This window comes from Mesoplodon bidens, assembly GCF_964165515.1.
Source record: "Mesoplodon bidens genome assembly, chromosome: X".
In the NCBI taxonomy this organism is placed as follows: domain Eukaryota; kingdom Metazoa; phylum Chordata; class Mammalia; order Artiodactyla; family Ziphiidae; genus Mesoplodon; species Mesoplodon bidens.
In genome coordinates this window covers 63347764-63357317 of record NC_138163.1, presented here as the reverse complement: position 1 = coordinate 63357317, position 9554 = coordinate 63347764, and positions in this window count along the sequence as shown.

Here is a 9554-nt window from a genome sequence, read left to right as displayed (position 1 = left end):
AGGTTATCAAACATTTCTACCAGGCAAACAGTTCTACTGGACAGTGGTAACCTAGAGCAAGAGGAAAATAATCTTGAGTTATGCGTGCATCCAAGGAAAGTGAAATGATAGCTGGGGTATCTGATTCTTAGGCAGGGGACAAAAAAATGGATAAAATGAGATGATGCAGTAAAATTTATTATTGAATCATTTAGTGATGAATGCTATTTTATGACATTAAATCTTGAAACTATTAGGTAGTGAATATTTTTAAGAGATTGGTAACTTGTTAATTCAAGGAGAAACAATCAAATTTACTCTCATTTTAAATTAGAAATCAAACTGCTTGAGATCCTCCAAGAGAAAAAAATGTGCAGTTTTATAAACAAATAGTATCTTACAATTATTTTCATAAAACATTATATGATCCCCATAAAACCTATGAGAAATACTATATAAATAAATGTACTGTATCTGAGACACTAAAATGATGAAGAGGTAATATACCAATACAACTACCCACTTGATAGTTTTTAGTACAGTGTTTATGGTCAATAGAAGTGTGGGGTACTCACCATGTTCTCCTGATTCACCACCATCATAATCCTTATAGGGATAATATGAAGAATATAATGCATGATAGAAATCATTAATTCTTCAAGAACTTCAGACAGGAAACTGAAGGGTATAGTGCAAATATCCTAATAGACAACTATATAGGTTTATCTTGCTTTATAATATCAGAAATGCATGCATACTATAAATAAGTACCTATAATATATTGAATACATATGACCAGGGTGACTATAGAGTGTAAAAGATACTTCTTTTTTCTTTTTTCAGGGTATAATCACCTTTGCTTCTAAATTTTTATTCTTGCGCCATCTATAATATCAAGTCCTGATGCAAAGCAATTTTTATCGTGAATACCACTGGCCTTCATTTTCCAGGGTTGTTAGTTTATAGGAAGAATTAATACAGCATTTGATCACAATTTCATAGAGTGAGTGCCAGTTATAGCACTCACTGGTTGTGATATAGTTCTGGTTGTGATAGCTCATTCTATCATCTACATTAAGGTGTTGAATAACTTTGCAAAGGAAAAAAATATTTTTCAGTATTTCAAATATTCTTGGAATAAGAAGAAAATGTGAGGACACTATTATACATTTATTATCTATACAGAAATTGTGATTTATTTAAAATAAGACACCTATTTCATACTCTATTTCAAGTTTAAATCATCACAATGTAAGTTGTAATTCTAAAAACCAAGAATATTTTGGGGGAGGTAAAGCAACACAAATAATTTGAGCCTCTGGTAACTAATAGGAAGAATGATATCTTTATTTTCTTTCTTTGGCAAACATTTTCAAAACCGATGTGAAATCTATTTTTCAGAAGATAAATTTTTTTTTGCAAACTTTCATAAATAAAGTTAGTTATGTTCTTCATAAGCAGGGAAAGAGCTAAATTTAAAAAGTAACGACTGCAAATGCCTAAATAAAAATATCTATTTGGTCTCCTTAGCATTAGTGTGCGACACGGTGAAAGTACTGCATATCGAGACTGCCTTAATATGAGAGCAATTCTGACCGCTCCACTTCGATTTCAACTATTGTCTAATGTAATGGCATCTCAATTGCCAATTTTCATTGAACACACATACACACAAGGACATATACCCACAGTGGAACATGAAGATGATTATTTTAAACATAAAAATGAAATATCTCATGAATATTCCACAATTAGAATTTGGCTGGCATTTGCTAGTCCAAAGAAAAAACTGTATCCAACTCTGTGGAAATGGAACTTGTACATTCTTGATTTCCCATTTGACAGTTACTTAAAGTCACTTTGAGGTTAATGTACTGCTTGAGTTATAAAAAGGTAGCATAAAATTTTTCTTCCAACATGCTAGCCTATTACTGTGTAGAAGGAAGACTCTTTACTTACGGTGGGAAAGCATGGAGTATAGTGAATGAAATCTAATGATGAAAAGAATCACTTTTAATTCTCTTATGAACCTAAGTGAGATTTGTGGTACTTCAAAGTAGGAAGTATGATAAAAAAACAATTTTAAATAACAACAACCTACACATTGAAAAAGTATAGGATTTGTTAATTAATTTAAATATTTTATGTACTTCTATTTGGGAAAACTGCTTGCCTAAGAACAATTTAATTTGTAATGAAAATATCTGAAGGAGAAGATTGTGCTTAAAATATACTCTTAGATGGGCTTCCCTGGTGGCGCAGTGGTTGAGATTCTACCTGCTAATGCAGGGGACACGTGTTCGAGCCCTGGTCTGGGAGGATCCCACATGCCGCAGAGCAACTAAGCCCCTGAGCCACAACTACTGAGCCTGCGCATCTGGATCCTGTGCTCCGCAACAACAGAGGCCGCGATAGTGAGAGGCCCGCTCACCGCAATGAAGAGTGGCCCCCACTTGCCACAACTAGAGAAAGCCCTCGCACAGAAACACAGCAAATATCAATTAATTAATTAATAAACTCCTACCCCAACATCTTCTAAATATATATATATATATATATATATATATATATATACTCAGAAAAAAATGTAGTTTTTTTAAATAAAACAGAGTGCACAGTATAATGAATACTCCAAGTTGACTTATATTATTCCTATTGTGTCTTAGAATCTTTGGCAGTCCTTGTAGTAATATGATCTTGAAAAATAAAAAAGTTCAAAACAAAAAAATCAGAAACCCAAAGACCCAATAAACATTTCTTAACTTATGTTATAACTTAACACTTATGTGTCTGGCACAGTGCCCATACACTGCTAAAGTAAATATAAAGGCCTACTAATAAATTTTGTTACATATTTGAAATGATTCACTTGCAATCAGAATAGAGGATGACACTATAAAATATTACAGATCTATACAATTATTTCAATTTAAAGAATATTTTTATGGAAGATGAATTTTATACCTAAATTTATATTTTTGAAGAGCTAAACCTTCAGGTATTATGTAGGATTTTACACATAAAAACATCCAGTTTATAACTGACCATTTTGTATACTTTCAAATATACTAATAATATTGAAACAGGACCAAACAGACCTTCTCTAAAATTAGAATTCCTCAAATTTAGCCAGGTGTTTTTGAATGCCCAAATTGAAGTTTGAATGATTAGTATTATATTTATATTTGGAATTAAAATGAGGTAAGACAAAGTTGAAATAATAACTCACTACAGGTTTGAGGGATATTGCTAAATCAACAGGACATTTCTTTATGTGTTAACTTAGAAGGAAGAGAAAGTAAAAATAGTAGAAATATTAGCATTTAAAATTTGTCTTTGTGTGAGCTATTTGTAAATGCATCTGAATTGTATTTGTTATAGAAACAATTCCTTCATGAAAATGGGGCTGACCTCAGAATATGAATTTACTGTACAAATTAAGAACTGACAAGAAGTAGTGTTTAATTCATAAATGCTAATTCAGTTTTTAAAGCCAGAATTCTGTGCAATTATTGTTCTGCCCCAAATTAAATGTATCAAAATGTGGCCTGTGTATGTCCCATTTATGGTTCAAATATTTTTTCTACCCATTGATTCCTTTATGTTGTCATTTTTAACTTGCCATCCAGTTTGAGTTTTGTGGTGACAGAAAATGAAAATCACAGAAAGGATATTAAAATATGTGTAAAAGGATAAGAATTAAAAGGAGAAAGGATTTTTGCTGAACCTTTAGGCTGAGGCACTTGTTATTAGGCAGTTGATTAACAAAGTAGCAAGATTGGTTTTTAAGAAGTTGCTGTGTCATTTGTGCTTGGTGGTCTATGATGTGTAGCCATTGATTGAGGATTTATGTCACCCCGAAGTCATCTTACCCGGAAAAGCTTCTTTGTCTCCCTGGGTGAATGAATGCAGCTATTAAGGATAAAAGTCATCTCCTTGTTCCTTGGAACAATAGGTTGGTAGATACCATTCATTTTCCGATGATTAATATCTTACCTTGATTCATTTTCCAGACTATCAGCTGGGATCTTGTTTTCAGCACCTTCCAAGATTCTGGTGGTATATCTCATTTGTTTTTAACTGTTGAATTTATTACATCATGATTTTGATAAATTAGCAGCTGACACAAATAAAAAATATACCAAGTCATCACTTTTCTTCTGATTAGACCTACACTGTTTTATTAATTCCTGAGAATAGGGATTAAATAATTCCTGAGAATAGGAATTAATAAAAGTATTCACGGGCTTCCCTGGTGGCGCAGTGATTGAGAGCCCGCCTGCCAATGCAGGGGACATGGGTTCGAGCCCTGGTCTGGGAGGATCCCACATGCCGCGGAGCAGCTGGGCCCGTGAGCCACAACTACTGAGCCTGAGCGTCTAGAGCCTGTGCTTAGCAAAGCGAGAGGCCGCGACAGTGAGAGGACTGCGCACCGCGATGAAGAGTGGCCCCCGCTTGCCACAACTAGCGAAAGCCCGCGCACAGAAACGAAACGAAGACCCAACACAGCCAAAAATAAATTAATTAATTAAAAAAACAAATTAAAAAAAAAGTATTCACTTATCCTTACATATCTAAAAATCAAAATGGACTATTCAATCAATTCTCAGTGAAGTCAGAAATTTATCCCATTTATTTACCTGCTTAAAACATGATCCTGGGCTTCCCTGGTGGTGCAGTGGTTGAGAGTCCGCCTGCCGATGCAGGGGACACGGGTTCGAGCCCCGGTCCAGGAAGATCCCACGTGCCGCAGAGCAGCTAGGCCCGTGAGCCATGGCTGCTGAGCCTGTGCGTCCGCAGCCTGTGCTCCACAACGGGAGAGGCCACAGCAGTGAGAGGCCCGGGTACTTCAAAAACACAAAAACAAACCAAAAAAAACCCCCCCAAAAAAACAAAAAAAAACCATGATCTTAAAATCTGGTCATCTAAGGAATCTATAGAGTGTGAAATTACCGCCTATTTGATATAAACATTTAATATATGAATTAATGCCTACGATAATCATATAAGGCATTTAGTTGTTATAAAGATTAAATGAAATAACTGATTTGAAATTACTTAGAGGAATTAAAATGCTACACCAAATGGAGATCATCCTTTTAACCTCAATGAATCTAAAAACTATTTGTTATGATAATATATCACTTATAGACCAAACATATTAAAGTAATTAGTAGATATTGAAATAATAATGATTAAATTCACCCCAAGGTGATAAAAGAATATATGATGATGAACGACCATTATATTTTTGCCAAATTGAATATGTCTCTTGCTTGATTAATCTGTAAAGCTATTTTAAAATGCTCTCTAAATCATATCAAAAATCCAGAAAAAATAATATAGACGAGCACCCTTCACAAATTATATTATAAGTGATATTCGAGCATTGATTATTAACAGATTTGAAGCCCTGTTAGAGAACACTGCACTACCAGTTGTGAGTGTTAGAATGAATCAATAAAACAAACATTTTAGAGAAGGAAGGAACATTGATGGAATCGACTTCTTGGAGAAGATTAGATCCAAATGTGAAAATTAGACCAGTACAAAAAGAAATACGATAAATGAGTCCTTTGTGGAATAAAATTTAATAAAAATATCAGTTTAATAGAATCAAAGTACCCTACTAAATCTTTCATTTCGGCATTTCAACTTTCAGAATACATAGGAAATAGTCATGTCAAACAGGACAGCCAGTGCACTTACCCCACTCTACTTGTGGTCAATCCCTTGGAAAAGATTGAGGTTATCAGTTGCTCCAGTTTGTCTTTCTCCAGGTGCAATGTCCTAGATTCCTTCCTGTCAACCTGAAGAACTACATTATTGTTTTCCCAGTCTTGAAAGAAGCTTTGACTGTGCATGAGAACAAGAATGTAGAAGTAACTATATAATACATTATGGTTGTTTAATTGTGTATTTTTGACTTCACAAGACATTACAGTAATTAGAATGATGAGAGCCAAGTGGATTTAGGATCATGGGCAACATACAGGTATTTCTTATTTTCATATAATACCTAAATTTATACTATTTTTAACAGTTTGTTACTGTAGCATGTAAGCCACTCATTTATGCAGAATTACCTTAAGTATATTACAAGTTAAACACAGCACTACAATGAAGGAAAATGTAACAAGTATGTCAGGGAAATTATGCATTGGAATTCTTCTGACAAACCATTTGAATATCACTTTTATGGTTTGAAATCTCTAGAACTTCATATAGTAGACTTAGTTCCCCTATCTACTTACCTTTTTAGAACTAAATTGCTCAGAGACTATAAAACAAACTTGCATTTTTGCTTTTCATATCTTAAAATTTCAGAGTTGCTTATTTTGTTTCTGCTTTTGTTTCCTCTGGCTGTCATGATTCTGTCTTTCTAACTATGACTGTTCCCTACCCAATCACTATATATTGCGTGTAAAAACATCACTTAAATAACACTGGCACTACTGAAACTTTTAGAAAATTTTAATTCTCTGCATCTTCTTTCATTGTACATTTCTTATCAATTTCCAAACTAACCATAGACTATAGTAGCAGTGGGATGTGGGAGAATGATAAAGAAATTTAAAGTTATCTTATAGTTCGTTCATGGGATAGAGAAAAGTAGAGCTAAGTAAGATATGTCCATAGGAATACTTTCCCTGCATATTTGAGTTAAATTCATCATGTTTCCATAAGACTAAGCAGTGACTCTTTATATCCTAATTTCTGTATTGGTCATTCAAATAACTAAACTCAGCATTTTAAAAGAAAACTTTTTTTTTTAATTTTAAACATAACACTACATTTTCAAGTGGTAACTGCAAGGGTTGGAATCAGAATCTGGAGATTGAGGTTATTTTATCATGCATGTTTACATCCTGATAGAGGCAGAGTTGACTTTGTTATACATTTGTTGAACACTGAATTAAATATATTCTGGAATATTTTTGTTATCAATTATAAACTCTGTGAGGGCGGAGGTTTTTGCCTGTTTTTGTTCACTGATTTATTCTCAGTGCCTACAACAGTGCCTGGCATACACAAATTGCTTAATAAATATTTGTTGAATACGTGACTACCCTTTCATGAAACTAATTACTAACTAGACAGTACATAGTCCTTCTAGGTTTGCAATATGTATATTTGCCTAAGTTTTAGAAATTGAATTGTCCTTTTTCCCAGTTTCTTTCCTGGTTTTCAAAACCTCTGAAATAATTTCAAGTGATGAAACATATTTTAAAATGTTTTATTTGATGTTATTTTTAAAGTAGAGTAGAACACATTTAGAATGGATTGGGAGAGGGGGGACTGCTTAGAATTAGGTCACTTTCTTAATCCCTCCTCTTGTGTAGAGATATTGCAACATGTACACAATGTTTTAAAAAATGGTCTGTAGTATTATTCTGCCAGTTGTAATAACGTGTAATACCTAAGGGTAAGATAAGAATAGAGTGGTAGTTTTAATTCTAATTGTAAGTGCTCAATTTTTATTTTTGCTTATGTTTGCATGGTATTTATAAAATCACACACATAGACACTCAGTTTTTTTTAGATGTTCTAGATTCACAATAGGACACACATATATGTATGCATATTAACTCATTGTAAGTAAAAATGAGGTATTTTCGTTCTCACATTCATAGAGGAGTATAAGGCCAATAATTCACAAGAGAATGAGTCTTGAAAAGGTTGCTGTATTAGGTAATCCCAATGCTCACCATTGAGCAAATGATGCTAAAAATACCACAGGCAATAGTCTTTTTGTGTTGTTTACTAGGATAGAAAATGTCTTCAGCATCAACATTACTCACTATTTACTTAATTTTTTTATAAATGATGCCAACTGCTCAACATAGGAAAGTGGTTGGACTCATAATATATAATTTTTAAATTCTGTGATAAGAATTTATAAAATGAGATGCTTCAAGTCTATTTAGCTCATTTCTTGGTTCTATTTGTGACCCAAACTATCTCTATTGTTGCAACACATGCTTTTGTTCTGTTACTGATTGCAAATAGGAAGATTTCTTTTTCCCCACTTTTGTGTCTTCAGGCCTGTCAATATGCATATTTCCTAAAATTATTTAATGTAATACATTGTCTGGCATAATCAGATCATAATATCCATAGCAAGTTATTTATATCATTTCACGAGTCCTCCTGTTTTTAGAACTATGACTAAAATTTTTGTAAATTTTAATTGGTTATCAATTACCAATAAAAATTGAGAACTTCCTTAATTAGATACCTATGTGCATTAATAGTTTTCCTTAATGGATTTTTAAATGACCATCTCTCAGCTAATTCTTTAAAACTTCAGAATGAATTGAGAGCTGCATTAATCCCTACTTAATTATAAAAATATAATATCTGATAGGGTTTAGAGCAGTGTAACACAAATTTCACTTTGTGTTTATATAACATATTACCTACAAATAACATCCAAAAGCATATTAAAATGTTTCATAATACTAGATATTAAAATATATTTAATATACCAAATTGAGACTGTATCCCCCAAATCAAATTGAGAATAGGAATTGAGAATTAATAAAGGAAACTGAAGATAAATTTGCAATTTATAAAGAAATAAAAATTCCTTGTTGAATTTTTTCAGAAGAACTACAGAACTGAAATAAAGTGGCAGATTTCAGTGAATGAAAAATAATAAGCAAGGAGGTGGAAAGCAGCCAAAGATGGTGTTTGTTTTTTGACTCTCTGTTTTAACTTGATAAAGTCTTTTAAAATGCCTTTCTTATTTTTAAACCCTAGTCAAGCTGTTTCATGTAGTTGGGTAATTCTTATGTCAGTCTGTAGATGTGAAAACCCATTTTGACATGGACTACTTTATGCAATCTATAAACAAACTCTCAGAGTTGGGATGTCTTGCACTCCAGTTATCTCATTGAATGTTTGAATATTGTCTAACAAATCATAAATATGTAGATCTAAACTAGTGAATACAGCTTCTGTATCAGTACCTCCAAATATATGGAATTCAATCTCTCCCGAAAACCATTTTTTTCCAGAATGCTTTAATAGGCAGTTGTTTAAGTTGATCTGAAAGTTGTCTCCCTGTAATTTTATACCTATTCTTGTTCCTCTCATCCAAAGAAAGACAACTTTAATCCTCTTTCACATCATTGTTCTTGCCATGTTTAGGCATTTGCCATATTGAACCCTCTCCTATCTGAAAGGAGTTTTCTTTTTAATCCAAACATCCTAACCTAGATCGATATTTACAATTTGAAGCCCAGAGCTGAACACACAGAATATTGTATAAAACATTCGTGACACATAGAAGAATTGCATTTGAAAACCACATTGTAACAAAGAGTAAATGATTATATTTTTGTTATTAGTAACACATATCCCTTTACTTTTCCTTAACTATTGAATTAAATGTTTTAAATTATTTTTATTATTTTTAACTATCTTGTTATAATGTTGTCTTTTATATATCTTAGCAATGGTGAACACATTTATAAATATTATGGGTCTCATAATTACTCAAGGTATCTTGCTTAATTTACCTTTCATCTTGATGTAAAAAATGCATAATATTAGATTCAAAACAAATCTGT